At 46.1% G+C, this 24,621-nt stretch overlaps 1 protein-coding gene across 1 annotated transcript in view; it reads left to right on the forward strand.

Moving 5' to 3' along the window:
* The first annotated feature begins 528 nt into the window (after positions 1 to 528).
* Positions 529 to 24,621, forward strand: part of PRNP (prion protein (Kanno blood group)) — an 88,587-nt gene continuing 64,494 nt past the window's right edge. The window contains exon 1 of the mRNA XM_069618863.1: positions 529 to 688. The gene's annotated coding sequence lies outside the window, so the exon portion shown is untranslated. The remainder of the gene's footprint in view (positions 689 to 24,621) is intronic.

Raw genomic sequence — 24,621 nt, forward strand, 5'->3', positions numbered from 1 at the left:
GACCATGGCCATGGCCTCAGTCCTTTTTTTAATAATTAGTTCCACACGGACCCATGGAGAAGATATAGCATAACAAATCACTTGAAATTCAGTGAAAACAAATGTTAGTGAAGACTGAGTTGTGATGGTCCAATTCATTGCAACAAAATACAGGAAATTCATCAGGTATGGGAATTGAAAAGTGATGGCCATCTTAACTCAGAATCCCCCAATTAGTCAAGGCCTGGACACATACATAACATCACAGTAGGGATGAACCATGAGACCAAAAATGACATTATGGGTGGCAAATACAGGGCAGGTTAACTCTGACCTAATATGCTCATCGCTTACCACACCCGCGGAATTTCCTAGGTCTTCGGGCAAAGCTTAATTTCAGAAACCTTGTTGAAATTCAATTGTGCCAAGTACCAACAACAGCACGTGCCGGGTGTGGAGAAGTGCCAGCCATGCAAACTGCCTGAGGAGGCTCCTGCTGTCTTCTGCGTTCCCTCCGTGCTCATAGACAGCGCTCCACGCCCCTCCCCCAGCTGCATCGTCACTCGCCTCCCCTTCGCCCTCCCGCCCTGGTACATTGCCTGTTTATTCCATGAGGCCGGAGAATACAGAGAAGGCGACGCCTGTATAACCACCCCGCGAGCTCTGAGCGCGCCACAGCAATTCTGCGCCCCGCAGATATCAAGGCAGGGTGAGTACCGAGGAGGGGATGGCGGCTGCTAGATTCCTGCAATAGAACGCCCTGTTCTCGTTGTATCGACTGCGGGTGGCAGGCGTGGCTCCGTCTGCGGTTTCTTTCTCTCCCCTTCTCTCCATCAACCGTTCATTTAGAATGTTTTGGTTTATAAATGAGCTATGTCGTGCGTAATCGGAGCCGTTCCTGGGCGCCACCCCTTCGAAGGACTGTTTACCCCTTCATCTTCCAGTTTCTGGGGCGCCTGGCTGCCAGGTCCATAGGGAAGGCCACCGCGCTGTGCAGATCATTGCTATGCCTACGCGTGTGTGGAAGGAGGAGTGTGCGTGTTAGATAGGCAGATCACGTTATGTTTGTGTATGTGTTCTAGGCGTGTGTCTACATATACATAGTTTGTTAGATTGCTTTCATTGACGTGTATTTGTATACGTAGATAATGATATATAGCGCTCGTGTGCTGCTTCGAAGCGCTGTGACGCACTGTACATCCACAGACACAAAAAAGTGAGCAGCGTGATGCATCATGCGCACCTTGCACCACGGCGTGTGCAGGGCCGTGAGCCGAGGGCGTGCAATCTGACGTACCATGAGGTTGTGTGTGCTCCAATTTCCATTCACAGTAGCTGGTAGCAGGGCTAAAGGGGACTCCGAACTGCGTAGTGCCGTCTTCACATGGATGCGTGCGGAAAACAACAGCCAGCCCTCGGGGTCCCCTGTGACCCTAGATGGGCACCCGCCCACCATTGTTTACTTACCTGGTAAGCGGTGGGTTGTATGTACAGGGAGAGGTAGTTTCACCCTTCGGAAGCTGCTACGGAGAAGCGCCTGCCTCCCTTCCAAACCTATTCGGTGGAGGCTTGCTGGCAAGTGGGTCGAAGGCGTCTGCTTGCACAGGGTAGGTTTGGTGGTTCAAAATTCAAACTCTGGCCAAAGTTATGCCACCCTCACGCCCTCAGCTAACACTAGTCGGCACGTCATTTAGGGTGGTATAAAATGGTCGAGCGGGTCAAACGACCGCCTGGGTACTAATCCTGGCTTCCACGGTGCTTGACCAGCCGCCTGGGTTCTGAGCGAATGATCCCATATGCCTCGGTTCCGTTATCGGCCACGATGGACGAGGCTTAGAAAGCCATTGAAGCGGGTTTACGCCTGCCTATATCTGCCCGAGATGCTGCTGAAGGCAGGTCGGGGACATTGGTGCTGAAGGGACAGTGCGCCGTAGCTAAATGGCGCCGTCTCCCCACCCCTGTGGCTGTGGCAAGGCAGGTGCAGGGAACGGTGAGCCTCAGCTCCGTATTAACCAACGACTGGTCCGGAGCCCGGCCTCGCCAGACGGCTCTGTACACAGGAAGCTGTTTCAGTCTACCTATAGCGATAGGAGGCTTCGGTCATTAGGCTCTATCGTTTTATTTGCAGTCCAGATACATTGCCCAGGGCGTTCCTGCTGTATCACTCGCACAACCCTCGTGTCTGTTTTGAGCTCACAGAACGACGATTGCGGCGTTTTAAAGGCTTCAAAAGCCCCCGGCATTGTTCCGTACATTGGGCCGGAACCTTTGAAGCTAACAGGTGGGCGTTTCACAGTGAAAATGTGCATAGCCGCAGCGTTTAGTGTGTCTTGCTGCGTGGGTGGAAATCAGTAAACAAAAGCAGTGACTGCGAGGGGGCTGTGTGCTGTGTAGGTTATTGTGGTGCGTCTGTGTGTGCTGGGAGCAGTGCAGAGCGAAAGGAGACATGGGCCTCATCACGACTTGGGCGGTAACGCTATTAGCGCGGGCGGTATTAGCCCTACCGCCGAACTCCCCGGCGCTAATAGCGCCGGATCACAAGTTCAGCGGTAATGTAAGTCCCCATTCCCCACTGAGCCCATTCGGGAAGGCCCCATTCCCCATTGGGCTCAATGGGGAATCTTCGTGCTAATACCGCCGGCGGATTTCCCGCCGGCGGTAATAGCGCAAATTTTCGGCTGATTTCCCCCCAGCTCAGAGCTGGGGCGAAATCCGCCGAAGCCCTGATTCGGCGGACCCTTAAATCCGGCGGTAATAGCGCTACTGCCGGATTTAAGGGTTACCGCCGAAGTCGTGATGAGGATGCAGTGATAAGGCAAGACATAGGGCCTCATTACACGTTCGGCGGTAAGGGTTAACGGTCACCGTTAATGGTAACGGTGACCGTTAATGGTAACGGTGACCGTTAACCCTTACCGCCGTACTACGAGGTCCCTTTGCGGGTTGGGGAATTTAACGCCTGCTTTTTGCAGGCGTTAAAACCCAACCCGCAAAGGGACCTTGGTGCTAATTACGGCACCGCAAATTTGCGGTACCGTAATTAGCACCTTCCCCATTCCCATTATGCCCTATGGGACAAAAATGGGAATGGGGAAGGGCAATGGTGGAAGGGGGAATTACCGCCCCACCAACCTTGGAGTAGGACGGTAATTCCCCTTTCCGCCAAGGCGGTGCCGGTAATTTACCGGCATGGACCAAGGTGCTAATAGCACCTTGGTCCACCGCCTACCGTGTAATGAGGCCCATAGAAGAAGAGCGTCTCTCTCTGACTGCTTGGTTAATACTGTCCCAGTTGGTGACTGACTGGTTTACACTGCTCCAGTTGCTGACTGATTGGTTAACACTGTGCCAGTTGCCGACTGATTGGTTAACACTGCCCAAGTTGCTGACAGGTTGGTTAACACTGTCCCAGTTGCTGAATGATTGGTTGCTGAATTTGATTAACAGCCACCTGAAAATGAAAGTAGAGCCCCCAAAACTTCTATGGAAATGATCACAACACAATGGCCCTCATTATGAGTTTGCCGGTAGCTAGCCTGTATTACCAGCAGGTTAACGGCAAACTCGCTTTACCGTTACCGGCACCTGATATCATGGGTGACAGCAATGGCGGTAAGTTCATGGAATGGGAACTACTAAACCGCCGGCACCTTTGTTAACAGTGCCAGTGATTCAGTGAATTATCTGCCCGGTAGGGGACTGAACTCCTGGCAGTTCAGGCCTGCCTGTAGTTCTCTGCCCCCACCGGCAGACTTGGAGTGAGCCGGTCCGGTAGAAATGCTGGAGCCGGTAGTACTGGCATTTTTTCCAGCGGTTTTACCGGACCGGCTCACCCGTAATGAGGGCCATTTGCCTTGCTGATGTGGGTCAGAACTGGAGGTGAACTTCCAGTGATGGCCACTAGGTGGCTTCCAATCAAGAAAAAATCACATAGATTGGGGAATTTTCTGATGGAAAGATGAAGGAAGATGAAGATCATGTGTTTGGGACGAGGGAACACAAGCTGTACAAGCATGACCTAAACTTATCCAGTGAAGATGTGGCCAACAATAATGTAAACAGGGAAAATACCTCTGCAGTGAAAAAGTTGGCAAGCAAAAAGTAGTTAAAACTACAGCTGAAAGGTCGCCAAGAATGTAGTGCTGCTAGGATAATTGTAAAGGTTAAGGAGGGTTTAGTTGTTAGGGTAGATTAAGGGCCTAATTCATGGAACGTTTAGCGCGGTGCAAAGTGACTTTGCACTGCCAACAAACACGTTGAACCGGGCCTAATTCACAGAGCGCTTCAAGGTATATTTTTGCCTTGCAAAGTCACTTTGCACTACAAAAGTACTATTTGCACTGCGCTAAATGGACCTAATTCGCACAAAAAGCACTGCTTTTTGTGTGAATTAGGCTAATTTAGCTCAGTGCAAAGAGTGCTTTTTTCATTACGAGGCTGGCGGTAGCCATGCCTTTAGTACAGGCACGGCTGCCGCCGGTATTGATTTTTATCTAGTGCCCAGAAAAGGGCAATTACCGGGTCATTACGGCCTTGCCGGACCCGGTAATTGCCCTTTTCTGGGTGCTGGTAAAATGATTCCCCATTCCCATTTGAACCTAATATGGCTCAAATGGGAATGGGGAGGGTGGTAGCAACAGTACCGTTATTAACAGTACCGTTGCTACCATCAAGTTCTGTTCTCGGGTGCCGTACGGCCACCCGGTAAAACCTGGTGGCTGCAAGGGTACCTGTGAGCAGAACTCATAGTATGGTGGTACGGTATCAACGGTGCCGGTAGCGATACTGGCACTGTTGGCGCCTTATCACCATACTCGTAATGAGGCCCACTGTTTTTGGGGCTTGTCTGCAGACCGTGTGCAATTTACAAACCACTGGTTACGTGGGGGATGGGTACTTCATCTATGGCTTGGATAAAGGCCATGCAAACAATTATGGAACCAGAACATAGGGCCATGCCTGCACTACCTAAATGCCTTACCTGTGTGTATTGTGAGGGTATGAACAAGTGCTTGAAGCATGAAGGGAGCTACTGCCCTGTAGCCAATACCCACTGGGAACAAATAATAAGGGAGACATGTGAAGCAATCTTTGTTGCCACATGTGAAATCGTGAGTGCTGTGTGTTGGGGATGAGTTCTGATTCTTAGATCTTGAATTTCAATCTAAAATTCCTACAGGTAAAGCTTTTTTCCTGTGAATTCTAAAGGTTATTTTTCATAACAAGCTACCATTAATGTAATAAGGACATGTTTGTGTGATATTTTTCTCTGTTTTTTAAATTATGCCTGATCATTACGTGTTCATAACCAGCAGGCACTGTCAGGGACGTCATTTCTTCAAAATGCCAGGGGAGACGGAAGTGACATCATACGACGTTTGACCTCTGATGACATCACAGGAAGTGATGTCAATGTGATGTCATTTGAGCCCACCCCAAAGTTACATCACTGGAAGTGATGAAACACGACCTTTCATCCCTTGACAAAACAGGAAGTGGTATCACATAGCATTGTTCCTAAGTACACTGTGAAAAATATGGTTACCATATCACTATAATGGGACATACATTTCATACAAGAATGGATCACCATATGTATTGTTAATATCATTGTGTATAGGCCCAAATTACCAAATTACTGTGAATGCAAGCAGAGGTCCAAAGCCAAATGATAATGATGTGTTATTATATAGCACTTACGGCTAAGCGCTTTATATAGAACAAATATACATACAAAATCACCCAACCTGTGTTGGTACTCATTTACTGACCTCAGAAAGATGAAAATCTGAGTTGAGGGGTTTAAGAACAGACTAAATCAGTCACTCATCCCCTGAAGTGTACCCGAAATAAATCTTTAATTAGTTTGGAATTATTGTATAGAATTTCAGAAAGACACATTATTTGTTAATCTTATTTTTTCGCATTTAAGGTCACTGCTCAAAGTGTTACATTAGTGGAGCCCCCTGTTTTTCTGAACAACAAAGCCAGCCACTCCAGAAATGAAGAGCCACATGGTGCTGGCCACAGCGCAAGAGCTTAAATACAAAAAAACAATAATTGTTTTTCTTCTTTTTTAGGGGTAGCAAGGGAGATCACAGAGGTAGCAGGGGAGACCTCAGGGGTCACACCTGTGATCCCTGGAGACCCCCAAATGACGTCCCTGGGCACTGGTACATAGAGTCTTTACTGCCTGTTGCTATGTAAGGCCATGCCCTGCAGGCATTGAGCCAGAGACATGTTCCTGCCCCATTCATTGGGACCCTCCCTTGTTTGCCACAGGCCTTCCCCAGGGATCAGTACGCTTAAGGGATGTGCCCCAGCCACACTAGCAATCACCGCAGGCTTGCAGCATGGCCTTTGCCCATGCCACAGGCACAGTGGCCATCATTGCAGTGTATGCTAGGGGTGGTCTCTGGCTATGCACTGCAGACATTACCAGTGGGGCGTGCCCTACAGCCATTCCACAGGTTACAGCGGGACACCCGGACGACTATCCACACTCATTTATTTTCTCAGGCTGGACCTGCACTCCCATGACCACATGTTGCCATTTTCTTTGCTGGAAATGGCATATGTCACCCCAACTGGGGCATGCCCTTACCCTTCCCTGGACCAGGACATGCCATATGGGGCTTCCATTTGTACTTTTGTCAGGTATTTGCAGAGTTGGTTCACAGATCTGGATGTGCCACCTCAAGATGACAGCAAACTAAAACCTAACTTCAGCCAATCATATTACTAGTGTAAATGTACTTTTTTTTTCAATAATGGAACAGAACTGGCGCAAGATCCTGGGAAAAATGAAAACAGTTCGACAAGTAATTGTAAGCCCCCACACTTCTACTCAATACATCTGTGGTATAAACTAGACGAATATGGAGTTCTTACCTCACGTACCCATTAAAAAAAACCTACCTCATGCTGAAATAATTTGCGCTCTACCTATCTCAACAATAAACCCACTACACATACCAATATAATGATCAACACAGACAAGTATCTGAGATGCTGTACTAAACAAAAGTGGTGACAGTACACAAGTCCAGAGCCGGGGAAGGAAAGCTGTTACCTACAATCTCAGAACCAGAAATAGATGCCAGAACATGTCAACCCTTCTGTCACGTGCCGAGCACACTCCCAGATTCCCTTATATCAATTAGGATTAATAGAAAAAGATGTTCTCTTTAAAAGACACGCAGAACAAGGTTATAAACCTCTAGACAACTAGAAATAGGGCCACACTCGTGAACACCACCGACCGCACAGTGGAGCCTCCCGCTACTTTCCAGTCACCCGAGATAATTAACAACCGCTAAAAGTATTGTGGGAAAGGAGCATGATTATACCACTTTGGAATCAGTGTGAGTACCCACCAACTTTCCATAACCCCCCCCGCCCCATTCACCAACTGGACACGAGACAACCTTAAATACATTGTTTTCCTACATTTTGATTCCTGAATGGAACAACATGATTACCACAACAGACAATCAATTCTCTGTTCAAATAAAAACTCTTGCCTGACTTCCAAGGAGAAAGATTCCCAAACAAGCTCTTACCAGATCTTACAAAGACCTTATGACCACCCAACAAGAACTTATGCACGCCTTGAAGGGCCTGGTACATCTTTGATTCTCTAGTCGTAAGAGAATGACCACCCCACTTTTAGGATCAATACAACTCCTTTACAGTTTTCAGAGTTATTACCATAATCTAAGTCCAAACCATCCACCTTATTATTTCCATGTTCAAGGTCAACACTTTTCCAACTCAACCATCTCACCTACACCAAAAAGAAAAAGAAACTCATCAGACGTCAGCTATCACTGCCACACCCATACTCAAAAGATGTGGGATGTGTAACACAGTACTTACTGGATGTGCCTATGCTGCGTTCATAATAAAAAATAATCACAATTCTTTCATCTACTCGGGCACAACCCTTGGTGTTGGGTCAGTACACCAGCGCAGCAGCTGACTCGTATATGTATTAACAGAAATATTAACACACGCAACACCGAAAGCTGTGTGGTGACCATTCATACCACATCACCTCTTTAACCAACATATACATAACCCACCTTTCAATAAAACTGTTGGAAGAAATATCTCTTCAACTAACAAGCTGCATAGCCCCAATTATGAGAGCTGAGAGGTTTCTATGCTGTGTCCCAATCTTGTAACTCTCCCTTGCCCCAAACTCAGCTATCAGAACCACATGCCCATTAGTCAACTTGTAACAGTTGACCGAGCTCCCGTTCTCAGTGTATTCCCATCATACCTAACTACAGATGCACCCCAGATGTTCAGAAGAGCAGACACATCCAATTGAACAGCCCCAACCCTATTGTACAAATACATTTAGATGTACCTTCCTCCATAGCCGAGTACCTCTCTGCGATTCAACCACCTGCACTGCAGATGAGCACCCACCTATGACATTGAATACGCTGACAGCATTAGAGAATGCAATCTCAGCTCCCTCTTCCATACCAAAACTTGTATCGGTCCATCCTCGCAGACCCCCCCTAGACTCCTTCCTTCCACAGGGATTCCCCATTATTCAGGTCAACAGGGAATACAAATCAGGTGGTGGAGTTTCTCTGATCTTCATGAATGACTTCATCTATAGGCAGACTTTCTCGACTTTCCCACACACGTTCGCCTCCTTTCAGTCTTCAATGATTGAGCTAAAACAATCCCTCTAAACCTTTCTCACGGTTAACATGCTTGCCAATCCTCCAAAGGATAACAAACGATTTGCGAAGCAATGCGCTGACTGCGTCACCAGTCAGTAAGAAAGCAGGCAGTATATTTGCTTAGGACATTTCAACCTCAACTTGGACTACCACTCGGTTGCCAAACGTCATCGAGGAGCGTGATCGCGTTCAGAACGGCTCAAATCCGGGATCATAACAAAATAGCTCAACCCTTAACTGAGAAGCCCAGAACACTGAATTTTGAGAGCCCCATTTCACCATATACAATTATATGTGGGGGGGGGGTGGGATAAATTAATATAAAAGGTGGAGAGCTAAGCGAGGGGCTGCAGGGGTCCCCCCCCGCATTTGTAAGTGGGGAAATGGGGTAAAAAAATAAATACATTCAACATTTTCACATAGATCCCACAAATCCTACCCGCAACAATGAATCAATTCCTGATCTCATTAGCTGGAAACACCAGCTAAATGAAATCTGTCTGATTAGAATACCTTCTTCTTCCCTTTGCCATCTCGTTCAAAAGGTCACAGTGCTTTTGTGAATCTGTAATTAAATAAATATGGATTCTAGACTCACACCATCTGGACTTATTCTTGAACGTCACTTCACACCCCACCTAGCCACCTTGAAAAAAAGGTTCCATGTGTTAATATCCCCGCAGAAATATCGCCATATTTTTGCGGCGATATTAAGCCATGCAACCTGCGGGGGACACTCCCGCAACCCCCAGTCCCATTTACCCTATAAATTATCCCCACCAATAATATCGCCTACGGCCTTAACCCATGACCATATATATATATGGCGATATTATTGGTGGGGAAAATATCACCTGATTCCGAAAAAAATGGAGCAATAGGTATTGTTGAATTATCCTACCAAATAACCATGTCAGACATCATAGATGAGTTTGCACCTGCTTTACCGTGAAACGACAACTCAAATAATCAGATGCTTGGATTCAGGAAGATCTTAAAGTAGAGTGGAAATGTCTGCCCACAACCAAATGATGGAATCAAAATCGGTTACCACCAAAAAACCTGCAGATTCTAAGAAGGGGCGGAAGGAACCACCAACATACATTATTACTGCCAACTCTTCACACTTCAAACCCCAAACTTCTTTAGCAAAAAATAACAGACTTAAGAAACTTTTTTGAGATAATTAAGAATGCTTCAAACTCACTGCCCTCCGTTCCATTCCCTAATATTGAAAAGTGGCTTGATGTTTTTAACCAAATAAATAGACATTTGCTTCGATGTTCCTGCCAGAGGCTCATTCATCTCCATGAACACATCTCCTCTTGAATCTAACCCTGGCCACCATGGTTTCTCCCTCTTATCCCCTCTGTAAAATGGACACTGTGTGACACTGTCAAGCGACCTGAGGAATACCCTACCTGCCCCTCAGCCGAGCGGTGTCTTTGAGTGCCTTTGACTATGATGTCTTCGTCTCACGCACTCTATCTCCAGGGGTCTTTCCCAAGACCCTAAAAACAATGCAGGTCACGCTGCTTCTAAAACAACTTTAGCTGGCCCTTTAAACACAAGATGTAATCTGTCTCCTTTCTGGTAATCTGAATACCCTCTCTCCTGTGTGGTATGGTATTGTTTATTTATAAAGCACCTATATACAGACAAGTGTTTCAAAGCGCTCAATGTGCTTCTACCCAGTCTCTTTTCATTTCCCCCCTACAGGCCTTGGTTTATGCCCCCTCACCCCTTATTTTACAGCTACTCCTCTAGTATATTCTGTGTCCAATGGATGATTGGCAATCAGGGGTGGACTGGGAACCAAAAGAGGAACATAGTGGCCGAATATTACACATTTTCAGAAAACCCAACCCTTTTCATATAAGAACATTTGGACATGCCACAAGAAAATAGGCCCAGAGTGCAGAGGCTTACCAGGAAATCTCCAGAGTCCCTTATAGGCCAGTCCACCCCTGTTGGCAATCTGCTGTCTACTGTAACCTCTACTAGTGCCCCTTAGTCCCCTTTATTTGTGTCCCCAGTTCCTAGGACTAGATCTCCACGCCTCTCCTTCCTGAACACTGCCCCCATTCAACTTCTATCTGCAACTCTTTGACAAAGAACTACTTCTGCCTTCTATAAATGAGTACTGTACACTATAATTCCTCAATGAAAGTTATGAGTTCATGATTACATTCCACCTTTTAAATGACTCTTCTTGCCTTGCCTGAATGATGTTAGTAACTTGCTTGCATTCTCTCGACTGTATCCTACCGAGGCCATGTGCTTTCCAGCCATCTGTACCAGTGCCCTCATTTACAGCCTCCCAATCCAACTTTCCTTCCTCCTTTTTTCAACCTCTTGCCCCTTCTCCCTGACATCATGGATGCTGGCATTCACATTCTTGCATTCTCCTACTCTCTTCCTCCTCCTGGCCTTCCTCTTTTCCTCCTATCCTTGACCACCAGGTAGTCATTCAGCCTTGGAGCTTTCATTCTCCTATTGGTCACCTTCTGTTTCTCTTCTGCCATTAGATGCCACCTGCACTCACGGTCTGACTCTCAACTTTCACTGGCATGGTTTAGCTAACCTCTTTCTCATTTAACCCACACGCTATCTTCTCCCTCGCCTTGTCATGTACATGAAGGCATCTGATTTTAGAATTATTGTCTTTGGTTTACTTCTAGTCTGTACTCTGTGCAGGGCTTTAAGTGGGCCAGAGCTAGCTGGAGCTGAGCCCTGTCAGTCTGCCAAAACTCTGGTGGAGCCAGGGCTCTGCCGAGATTCCTTCCCCACCATCAACAAAATACTATTTATTTGTTTAATGTGCGGCCTGAGGATGCAAACCCAGAGCCATGCCAGTATCAAAGCCACTGTGCTATTTCAGAGCTGCTGGAATCTCGTTTGTTTTATTCAATAGACTGCTTGACGTGTCGGGCTTTGATGTTTCAAACAGTCTGTTGAATGAAACAAAAAAGATTCCATCACCTACGAAATAGCACAGTGCCATTTCGTAGGTGCTGAGTTTCTTTTGTTTCATTTAAGACAGCTTGACACATGAAGCACAAAACAGGCTTCATGTGTAAGTCTATTGAATCAAACAAAAGCAATCAAGTTCCTGTGAATTAAAACACTGCATATCTATTCCTCAACCGCGGCCCCCACAAGCTCTCCAATCGTGGTGTTATCTCTGGTGCCCCTCCTCTTCATCATCCTCAACCTCATCTATTGTCCCATTCATCCTCCATCAACTCTCTGTTTCTCCATCAGACCTCACTCTTCCATATCCCGTGCTCCCTCCTGGCCAGCCCTCACCCTCTGACGTCTCGATGTGCACATCCTTTATGGACGTACTATCCAACCTAAATAAAATGTCTCACACCCTCCATTCATCTAGTCTGCTCCCCTTCACCCTTCCCACACTCTGTGTTGTTCTCAATCGTGCCAGCTCTACTTGCGCCGCTTCCAGCGCCTCCTCTAATTCCTTCTGCCCCTTACAGTCTTGAGGTGGGTCAATAATTGGGGTGTAAATGTATGAAGGTGGCAGAGCAGAGGCTGCGGTGGGCACATAGGTCAGGTTAGTGTATTGCGTTACTGGACGAGCAGCTCATGGATATTATCCCTTATGTTCTGTTGACGTTCCGCTCCCCTCTATTAAGGTGGTCTCTCAATGGGAATCTCGCATCCCTTTCTCGTCGGGGTCCTCCATGTCCTCAATCATCTTCAAAATATCTAAAATCTCCTTCCTCTTCTTCAGCTGCTTGCCTTTATACCTTGCTGCTAAAAATGTGCTCATGTGTTCTGGCACTCGCCTATTGTGGGTGCCCTGCTCTGGCCAGGAGCAGGGCATCCCCCTTGTGTCTCTACCACCCATTGCTTGTGGTACTTTTCAATCTTGTATCTATACAATGGTAGTCCACTATACATGTATTCTAAAGGAGTCCCTCCTGCCATTTTAGCGAATAACGCACTCAGACCTCTTAAGACCTCCTAAGCTTACTCTCGCCTGCTTCGCACACTGTAGTTCTCGATGTCAAAACCAGTCTTCTATCCCCTACTCCCAGTAATCCCAAGTCAAAGTTTCCTTCCCTACCCTTCACGCACACTCAATACCACACTACACTCACTCAATATACTTCAAATGCCATACATACTGGAGACCTGGACACCCTCTGATCTCGGGCACAGGACCCCCCGCCAGCGTCACACACCTGCACTGCCCACCTGGCAACCCCCGCACTTGGGGACTGTTTCTGTATCCCTACAGTCTCCCTACCAGCCCTTGAGACCAGATGTATGCACTTACCACTGCACTTGCCACTTGTTGGCCGTTACTTATTATTTTTATCATCTTTCTCATGCACTGCACTGGCCCTGCCCCTCCCTTGCACTTGCGCGTTCTGAATCACACCTGGCCTAGTAGGATCATTGTCTGTCCTCCCTTTGTTCCCCTCCCTTGCATCGTCCTGCCTTGAAACACTTGTGTATAGACGCGTTATAAATGCCATATCATATCATACCAAAAACTACCCACTTCAGGCCTCCACTACTTACAAATAAAAAAATCACAATACACTAAAACAACAGGCTAAAATAACAAACTAAAACAACACATACTACTATATCCAAGCCCACTTATTATGCAGAATCCCTACTTGTTTATCTATGTATCACAAAACAAATGGTACCATCATCTCCCCTCACTCAGGAGGGCCCCCTACACTCCTGTATTTCCCTTCGTTATTCCTCTTACAACATAAAAAATTCTCCTTTACCACACAATCAAAAACACCAATCTGTCATTCACACAATCCCCATTTTCCACACACATACACCACTTTCCCCAACTTGATATGCATGTTCACCCGAACTTCTCCGTCACGGGGTCCCAACAATGGCCTGCACTTTCCCCGGAGCCATACCCCGCTTCAAAGAGCAGACAGGAATTCTATAAAAATGGCTCCTGCACACGTCTGGGAATGACGTGTCTGGGACTGGTTGCTGCAGTATCAGAAAAAATACATGCACATCAGAAAAAATACAGCCGCTACGGAAAAAGGCTACGGAAAAAGGCCCAAGACACTGGCCTCATTACAAGTAGGGCGCAAAGGGATACCGGGCACCGGTAATGACACCAGTGCCGGTAATCCCTTTGCGCCCTACTACGAGTTCCCTTTGCGGGTCCTTCCTTAACGCCTGCTTTTTGGCGGGCATTAAGGACGCGACCCGCAAAGGGACACCGGGGTCAATAACGGTACCGTAATTTACGGTACCGTTATTGCCGCCTTCCCCCTTCCCATTGAGCCCTTTGGGGGCTCAAATGGGAATGGGGAATGGCCCTGGTGAATGGGGAATTACCAGTCCCTCCGACCTCAGAATGGGCCGGTAATTACTCCATTGACCAGGCCGGAGTCGGAACGATTTTGGAGGCAGTCATGCCGCAAATAGCGGCGTGGTTACCTTCAAAGTCTGAATGAGGCCCACTGTTTGCAGAACAGGAGTGCATCAGCAAAGACGTCTGCTGCTGCCGAACATTCTGCCCTATTAGGGGTGTGCAGCAAGCTCATCTACGTCGTCATTACATACAGTGAAAACCCACAAGTCTAGTTGGCGAGACCCTATACATGAGCGGCCCACTCCCTAGGGGATTCTAGGTCATTAGTCCCAGCCTTCTTGTCCGTCTCTGTCCACGTGGGTGCTGCTGGGCTCGTCATCCACAGAAGAACAGGGCCTAATAAGCAATGATTTACTTTTGAAAACACGCTAGTCTGTCACTGTAAAGGTGCACCTGGCAGACAAAGATATGGGCCTAGGGGAGAGCCGAGGTCATACCATCTTGCATACTTCACTCATTCTCAGATGCACCAGCAGCCTGCCAAGGTCTTCCACCCTCGTTTTGGGCTATGATTACATGCTTCCCTGGCAGCTTTCAGCGCAAATCACGTGACGCAAATGTGAAGGCAAGATAGCCTTGCTTTCTGATCTTTTCGATCTATCAGGGGTCTTAAAGCTTTATGGTTGGTGGTCTGGGCCTGGCTGGCACCGTGGTATGTGGGGGTCTTGGGATCAAAGCATAGGAGGACTGTAGCTCTGATGCAGGGGGTGTTGGGGCTGAGGAGCCATGCTATCTCTATCGTGGGATGGTAACTACCAAGAGGCACTCTGCCCCCTTCTCATGGCCTTGCAGAGCACATTCTCCTGGTGCACGAAGGCCTACATCCTCTGAGACAATGAAAGGCTTGTAACTCCCTGAAGCTCACTCGTGGTGTGGGTTATGTCTGTTCCAGTGATGCAGGCCTCATACAAACCCGTTTGTCGCTTTCGCTGTGCTTGTGTCTATGTTTCAAAATAGCTACCAATAACTAAGATGGCGTTTACACTTGCCTCTAATATATAGCTCCTAATGCATGCATTACGCGATCGTGCACTGTCCTGCATGCACACCCCTCCCCCTCAACCCAGCTCTCTCGAAGTGCGGTCTGTCGTTTGTTTCTCATTCAGAATCACCTAGGGGGTCGGAAGCCCCTCTCTCCTTCCCACCATGTATCTGGGTGGTAGGAAGTCTGGGTGAATTGGCCTGGCTGAAAGCTACTGTCTGCATTCCAAGTCTATGTTTACATGACCTGTGGTCAGAGTTGAGCTGATTTTTTTCAATGTGGGGACTGATGAATAAATAAAAGAATTTGCATTATGTATTCCCAAATGGCAAAAAAAAATAGGCGAGCAAGAAAAATGTCGACATTGATTAGAAAATGTCATTTTTAATATCTAGGCAACGCCTCTGCTTTATGTGGATTGACATGCGGTTCACCCCCATGAAATGTTGACAGAGAGCAAAGGAGGGGACTGGATAAAGTGGCTTTTGTTCAGGGTTTTCTTCAGACGCTGGGTATATAGAGACAGTAGCCTGCACACGTCACTACATGCAGCTCCGTATTGGACCAGAAAAGAAGTTTAGAACATGGTTTTATATAACTTTACATGCAGTGGTCGAAGTGTACAAAAAAAGTAGTGGAACTATGTTCCCTTTGCCCTGCCCCTTTTCTGCCCACTCCCTCATACTCACCGTCACCCCCTCCCCCTGTTCAATCCCCATACCTGGGTCCTTCCTTTCCTCCACTCCATCCTGCAACATTGTGTTTTACAACAGTTCTAGTAAGACTGAAGAAAACACAATGAAAGAAAATGCATTTAAATGACATCCATTAGTGTGTCATTTTCCCACTCAGCATGCACCTTCATGCAGCCTCTCCTTCACCATCCTCTGTTCACACCTCTTAAAGAACATGGCCAGCCACAGACACACCCCTCCCATTGCCTGCAAAGAAGTCTGAGCCTACAGCCATTCAAACGCATATCGCGATCAAGCTGGGCGTTTTGGCTGCTTGGGGAATGGGTTTTATATCCCAAGCAGCCTATTGAAATGAACCATTCTCTTTCTAGCACATGAGAGATAGCGCAGTGCAATGTTGCACTGGCTTGATATCAGCAGTGCCCAGGTTTAAGTCCCCAATGGCGATGAAATAAAAAATAAAAAAGTTGCTGTACTGGAACTGTGTTGTGGGTCGCATAAAGTAAGGGAACGCTGGCCAGTTGCCCGAGTAGTAAGGGAACGTCGTACCTTTTTAGTCCCCCACTTTAACCCCTGGCTACATGCATATAACAGCTCAATGCTTGAGCCTGGGATAACGCCCGGACATACACATTGGTGTAAGCAGTATGTATTTCATGGGTTTAAATCCGGGTAAGGATGGCACAGTTCATAGTGGGATCTGTTTCCTAAAGTGGCTCCAAACCACAATAATGTTTACGTAAGCGCAACAAAAGGAACTTTGTATATTATTACCATTTAATATAGAATTATTATTATTATTACTACGACTACTCCTCCTACAAATTGAATAGGGAAATGTAGAGGAAAATCAGACAACAATAACATTTCATGCTGTGTAATTGATAATGAGTGGTTTGCATTCAATGTAAATGCTTTGTAAACACATAAATGATTGCAAACAGCTGCAAAAAAGCATAACACCAATCATACCAGGAGCGCTGCTCCACAGGATTAGGATACAACACAGTGCCCCCCTGCCCTCTCGCCATTTCTCTGTGCTGCTCCACTCCATTGGCAAGCCAACAAAACACAAAAATACTACCAGCAGCCCACTCACACTCGCACAATACAGCTATTCAGCATGGTCGCAGAATTCCCAAACCATGACATGATGTCTCGCCCATTCACTGAAAGGCACAAATTCAGTCAGGCGGCCTGTCACCAAATGCCATGGGTCGCGTCGCTCCCATATTCGGACAGGAGTAGTCACAGAAAATAATTGTGCATCACAGACACACCACATACCACATATCACACAATCCACTCATGCATCACACATGCACCAATCACTATCTACTACACAACATGTTTGAGTGTCATACACACCGACCCTTTGTTTCTCTGAAAGACACAGGGAACCCCACGCTCTGGATTAGGGTTTTAAAGTAACAATTGATTGCGGAAATGAACATCCAAAGGATACAATTTGAAAGTGGGTATCAAAGTAATTTATTAGACCTGATACATCTTTAATATGACTTGAATCATGATTAAATCTGCACTTACTGCGAAAGATTACCTAGCAGGAAAAGAACTTTTAAGAACACATCTATAAAATACAATTCATTTTATTCAAACGTGCAACCATTCTGACAGGAGGGAGGAGGGTAGTCGGTAAAGTAAATAATCACAATACTTCAAGGATACTTGGTTTCAACCCAAAGGGAGAAATGGGTCGTAAAATGTCAGTAGGGGCCTTTGAAGAAGGACCAGGGGGACAGAGCCACAATGTACCTTGTGCTTGGAGAAGTTCTTGGTGCTCGAAAGTATCAAGTCGGTTTCAGGGTATTTTGCAGCTTCTGCAACAGAGTTCAAGATGGGAGACAGCTGCGGGTATCCGGCGTCAGGCCGTTCGCGAGTGAGGCTGGAAAACGGCTGCAGGCTGACGACACGGCGGCTCATGGTCTGGAATCATTGTCTCAGTGCTGGTCGGCAGGTCAGAAGCACTGGTCGAGGTGTATCAGATGGCGTTAGCGACTGCCACGTAACATCAGTCAGCGGTGCAGTTGTTTACAGCCCAAGGGGCTCAATTGGCTCGAAAATTTCCTTTAAGGCGGATGTTAGTAGATGCTTGTCGATGCACTCCTCCTACCTTCTCCACTGGGCTTGTGTCATCCTTTAAGGCGGACGGGCCAAAGTTGAGGAGAGTGTTGCAGGCAGCTGCCTTGTCCTTAGTTTGGTTCAGAGACTCTCTGGCAGGGCTTTAAGTGGGGTAAGAAATCGAGAGGGGGCCCTCATTTGGGGGCGTGGCTTCTGGGAGGGTTGTGGCCTTAAAAGCACGCAAATCGTAAGGTCTGCACACAAATATATATACATATTATATATCTGTGTGCGTACCTTACTATGGTTTGTGTACTTTGCAGGCCATATTTTCTAAACATAGAAATATGTTATATATGTTACATATTTCTATTTTTAGAAAAGATGGCCTGCAAAGTACACAAACCATAGTAAGGTACGCACACAGATATATAACATGTATATATATTTGCATGCGTACCTTACGGTTTGCCTAGTTTTCAGGCCATGTTTTCGGGTTTATAAAAGATGGCTTTGAAAGTACACAATTCAAGCCATCTTTTATAAAACTTTGACTACGGACAAAATTGTCCGTCGGCAAAGCTTTATAAAAGATGGCTTGAATTGTGTACTTTTCAAGCCATCTTTTATAAACCTCGAGGAATCCCCAGGTTCGCGCGAGGAGTCACCAAAGGCAGTTACTATGACTGACGGAAGTGGCAGCCAGGCACAGCATCGCTGCAGTTGGCTGCCACTTCTGTCAGCTAGCCTGACTTCATGGCAGGCGCATCTCCCGTCGCGGCTGCTGCCACGACGGGATAATGCATCCCGCCAATGTTGCGTGCGGTGGGACTGGGGGCCCCCGGCAGGGCCCCGGCTCAGCCCAACTTTATGGAGACTGCAGGGGCCCAGCCCCGGCAGGCCCCAGCCCACTTAAAGCACTGCTCTCTGGCACTTCCCACCTAGGAAGCTTGCTGTAGAGCCTAGCATGGCACACTGTATGCTGGCTGGGTGCTTGGTCTTGAGCTGCTGGAGAATCCTCTGGATTCAGTATCTCCCTCTGGTCCCTGGGAGATGTTTAGGAGAGGGATCTTGCTTCCCTTTTGGAGGTCTTGGCCTTCCTTCACTGGCAGAAGATTTAATGCAGACTGTACCTTCAGCCACGGTCCAATACTAAGTTCTTCTTGCTACTCCTTGCAAAGTCTTCAGATGATCTGCCCAAAAGAGGGGCTTAGTCCTCTTTTAAAGCCAAATGGGCCCCAGTGATGGGTGTAGGCTAAGCCTACCTTAATGAACCAATCCTGGGTCCCCACCAACAATATCCTGTATGCATGAGGTTATAACCAGAGTGCTTTGCAACAGAAAAGGTAAAGGGGTGAAAGCATATAATATTAAGTCCTACCCTTCTTCCTGTCTGTAGTGGATTAGGGGTGTCACGGTATTAGTTTTATGACGGTACGATAACCTTCTTGCCAAATGACGGTATATCATGGTTATCGCGGTATAGCAGGTGGAGTTAAATAATCTTAACAAATATTTTCTAAAAGGTCATAAATTGACAGATTTAGCATCACAAACAAAACCAGGCACCCAGGGCCAGAAATGGGCTTTTCAACATACTTTCCACTGAAATGCCTTGCTTCCACCAAACACAAACACACGTGTGGAGAGGAGGAGGGGGGGGCCTGCTGCAACTGGCAAAGCAAACTGAATAGCTTTTTTTAAGTGGTCATTTAGGCTTTATGCTCCCCCACTGGCTACTGGTGAAGATGAACATGTTGCCATCTTGATAACCTGCATGCCACCGATCAATGGAGGCTGATGGTAGTATACGCTTGTGCGCATATACACACACAGACACACACACACACAGACACACACACAGACCCACTCTCTTTACGTTACAGCCTTTAGTTTACTTGCGGGCCAAAAGGTGTTCAATAATCACGGACATGTTACCCTTTGGTATGGCAGCAGGGAATACCCACAGAGATGAGTGAATTTCGCAGTATGACTTATTATATGTAAATTCAATGATAGAACCAGGGAAATCCCCCATTGCCATATGTTTAGAGAACATTATCCATTATAAATATATAAACCCCATAGCCGCCAACCCAAAGTAAACCCTTTTCCTTCTTGGCACTGTATCTATTCTTCCTATTGCTAACGTATTGATTTTGTGTCAGGCACGTGTGGTTTATTGAATTGCATTAAAAACTGCTCCAACTGAAACTTCTTGGCAGACGGCACATCCAACAGTGCAAGACCAAGACTGCGCAGCACTTGCTTACTGCAGCCTTTCCAAATCAGATTGAAAAGCACACTTTACGGTATGAACGGTATAACGGTATAAACAATGTGACGGTTATTATTGAAGTGGTTCACGGTATCTTTAACGGTATACCGTTATACCGTTACATCCCTATAGTGGATCAAAAGTTCTCTCTAGTTAATAGAGCTTTCTGTGGTTCCTGATTAAAGTGGCAGGTCTTCCTTTAAGTTGCAGCAAGAACAGACTTTCTGTCTCCTGCAAACTACATTCTCGTACCTTCTGAATAGGGTTCGCCTGTGGGGGTTTCCTACTGTAAACACATAGTCACAGACATGACAGATCACTGTCATTGATACTGTAGGGCAGGAGCTGGCTTCAGGTTGACACTGTGCATATGAAAGGGGTTTTGGGGTTTCTTGTCTCCTTTGCTTGACCTCTGCAGCCAGGCCCCATGTGGGGCTGTTTGTATTAAGCATTGATTAGTATGCAAAGCTGCCACCAGCAGCAGAGCTTAAACAAAAGACCAGGGCAGATTCACAGGGACGTTGTTAGTTAATTAGGCTAGCCAGGAGGAAGGTTTTGGCCTCCCCTTTCTGAGATGCTTTGATGTACACTTGGCTCTCATAACCCAACTAAATATGACAGAGGGGACAAAGCCTGTAGGCTGCTTCCACCCAGAGTGCACCGGCCTATATGAATGCCGTGCGGTAAACATAGGAAATTGTGTGTGGATTAGCCCCACACATTTTCCAGAGGTTCATCTACCATCATTCAATTTCTTTTAAAATCTCAAAAAACCCAGGTGATGGTCAAATTCCTCACATCCTACCAGTCCCATAAGAGAGAACTAGAAACCATCCTCCTGTCACAACAAGAAGATAGCCCTGATGTCCATCCTCCTGTAACCTATCCAGTAAAGAGCAACGTATGCAAGCCTATTCTCTTCTAAACAGGGGAGGGTAGCAGCGGCTGCCCTATCCTCCTTTGGCCAGTGGACCTTACCGCAAGAAAAGATGGCCTTTTTCAGATGGACACATACCTTTCTCCACTAGTGTCACATTTTAATGCTGTGGTATTTTTAGTGACTCTTTCAACCCCATCATATTGCATCATCAGCATAGCCCTTCATGAGAACATTGACAAAACCTCTGAATAATATGTATATTGGTCCGAATTCCAATGTCCCAAAGATATCTCCCCAAAAACGTATCTTCATACCTGAAAGCTATCATTACACAGAAGAAAGCTATCTTCTGAGCAATACAGTTCTCTAAAGGCTGGCACATAGAAACATCCAAGGAGTACCCACAAGATATCTTTTTTATTTGTTTTTACAATCACAACAGCCCAATGATACCACTTCTGTAGTCGTACCCTATCTGGGAATTTACTATGTAATGCCCGTGCTTCCTTCTTCACAATCAAGAGGATTATAGATCCTCCACAAACAAAACACATTGGCCCCTCTTCACCAAAGTCTTTCCTGACTTCTGTGCCCCATTTGAATATGCATGTCAGGAAACAACTCCTATTCTGTGGGTGGCATGATCCACAAAACTGAATCTGCCAGCAGGGGTGTGCTAGGGGATTAACCACAGAGGTAATTCCAATGTAAACAGAGGTATTCTCAGACCCCTGATACCATTAATCAACCACAGATGGAAACCCTTATGAAACCTCTGAGTGGTTCCATCTTTTTCTTTGATTTCCACCCTTGAAATTGCAATGGATGTGAAGGGCCATTTAATTCCTATCTCTCCAAATGGTCTCAGTGACCAAGCATAGGCCCCACTTTTGGGGTTAGATGGCCAATTCAATCAATATGTAGGTATCAGGAATGAGCCCAACACAGATATGCATGAAGGGCTGGCATTGGGTCCCTTGCACCTACAGCCTGTCCCTCCCCCGGCATGCTAATCCCTCATGGGTATCAGATGACGGAATATGAGGGATACTTGGCCACTCTCATTCTGTCCCCACATCATTATATGAAATTGTCCTGTCAGCACAAACAACACCCAAACACTGTTCTCAGTAGCGTTGGGTAACAGAGGAAGTTCATTTCTTTAAAGCTGTAGAGAAACAGACAGGGAAGCGGGCAGAGTATCCCAATCCTGAAAAATGTTGCGCACACATACAGATTCACTGACTTTTTATAGGGCCATAGACATAGACTGGTGATGTGATACATTTAGTTAGTTCCATTTGAATAGCATGCTTCCTAGCAGTACACCCTATCAGCTTGAACATTAATTAGTAGAGCCATATCTCTTGCTACTACATCTCACCCTTTCCTAAACACACAACATATTCCCCATGCTACAGGTGGGTCGCACCACTTTGCCTAAGCATTAACTGCCCCATAACCACCAACCCGTATGACATCCCTGCCACATCTAAAACGAAACTCAGATTTACTCTCATGTGTGATATTTCATTAACTCTGCAGGGGACCTACCTTTGTTCCGAACAGGGCCTTGTTTCACCGCCACATAGACGTATGGTTTATATCATTTTCATGCCAAGCAATCACAGGCTCTAGCCGCTCAGCCACTTTCTATACCAATAATCAAGGCTGTGGTGCCGTGCTTGACACCCTGCCTCACAAAAACAGAACATATTAATTTCACATCCACAGTCCCAAGTTATCCACGTCTCTCAGGCATCTAAAGCCTACGATCCACAAAACAAACAACAAATCTCTTGATAGCTGATAAAACCATCCCACTGTGTTCCCGGAACCTGCCTTCATCATTATTAACAAGTTATGAGAATAACCTTGATTTAAACCACCCTCAGAACACTAGTAAAGAATTTGCCTTGAAGACACTCACCAAGCTCATCGCCCACTCCAAATATCCTCGAGAAATCTGTGTTCTCCTAACTCTGCTATGGTCTATTCAGCAATATTTCAATCAGGTTTCACCTCTGTCCACTAAAATTAATCTTCCCTGGCCTGTTTGGTGGATGACATCCAGGGGCAGCCCGATTACTTCTCATCTTCACACAATCTTCAATCATTGGAGCCACTAAGCCCTTATAGACAGTGTTGAGGCTTGTTTGTGGCTCCCATCCCTCGAATCTTGCAATTGATTGAGTGCTTTCTGAGTGATAGCCATTTAAAGGTGCCAATCAGGTTGCTCTCACTGCAGCGGGGCACATGCTGCTTGGGCATCACTTTTCCTCTTCAACATCTATCTATGCAGGCTCCAATGCATTGTGTGAGCCCACTGGCATTAGTCCACAAAAGTCGTAGGGACTGCAATCATCTGCTGACTTCTTGACTGAGCGAGCACAGTTAGTGCCTTCGCTTTAGAAGGTCGCATGATACCTTGCCAGACATTAGAGAGGAGGCATGCATTGTTTGTGACATGAGCGAGTTGGAAATAGTGCTGGAGAAGCTAAATATTTGCTTCAACCCAAAGACCAGTACCATATTGGAGCGTTATAACTTGGTACTCGCTCACAAGATAGCTGTGAGACAGTTGAAGTGTATGTCACTGCTTTACGTCATCTAGCAATTACTTGTAATTTTGGTGCCTCCTTGGATGAACACTTATGAGACCAATTCATGATTCACTGTGATAACAACCATATCAGGGAAGAGCTTTGGCTCAAGGATGACCCAAGTCAAGAAGAAGTACTGACATTAGCAAAAAATAATTCAACACTCTATTACGTGTGGCTAAATTAAACAAAGTGGAAAAGAAATCCTCATCATCTGAAATTCTAAGAATAGAAGTGGAGTAAAGAAGCTTTCGGGGAATACGAAATTAGGAAATGCAACACGACGTGGCAAGGAAAGAGGAGGAGTACAAAGACAAGAGGCTGATAACAAACCACCAATGGAACGATTGTGCTGTCATTGTGGCAGCAAGTCTTGTCTCATCTTATCTGAGCTTATGCGCCAGTATGCCCGCATAGAAAAGCGAAATGCACTATGTGCAAGACATGGGGTCATTTTGTAAATTATTGAAAAATGTCCAAGCGAACTTTGGCTATTCTAAGAAGAATATACAACTCATAGGTGACTGTATGAGTACATTATCAGAAGACAAAGAGGAAACAAGACCTGATGTGGTTATAGCGAATATGATAAGATAGGAAGAGGATGAAGAATGTGAAAGTCCGGTGCAAATGTCCAAACTAATGGTAAAACATAACGAATGATGGCTGACTCAGGAGCAAAGGTAATGCTAATTGAAAAAAAGTGTTTGAAGAACAATTAAGAGGCACATTAGAATGATTCATACCTGCCGACATCAAAACTGGAGGCTAGAATAGGAGCCGCATTTAACTATTGGGATATTTTCATGGAAATGTTGAGTTTAACGGGAAAGTAACATCTTGGAAAGTATATGTAACAATAAAAGGTGCATCACTACTTGGATGGAAAGAGCAAAAATATTTGCATATGATGTTACATCCGACCACAAAGGATCAAGCACTGCATGTCCAATTGGAAGTAGTGGAAAAATTCACAGAATCGTACTGCCATGTATTTTCTGGAAAAGTAAGAATATTGAAGAGAATGGTAA

Source organism: Ambystoma mexicanum, chromosome 10 (genome assembly GCF_040938575.1).
Source record: "Ambystoma mexicanum isolate Mex_15411 chromosome 10, UKY_AmexF1_1, whole genome shotgun sequence".
Lineage (NCBI taxonomy): Eukaryota > Metazoa > Chordata > Amphibia > Caudata > Ambystomatidae > Ambystoma > Ambystoma mexicanum.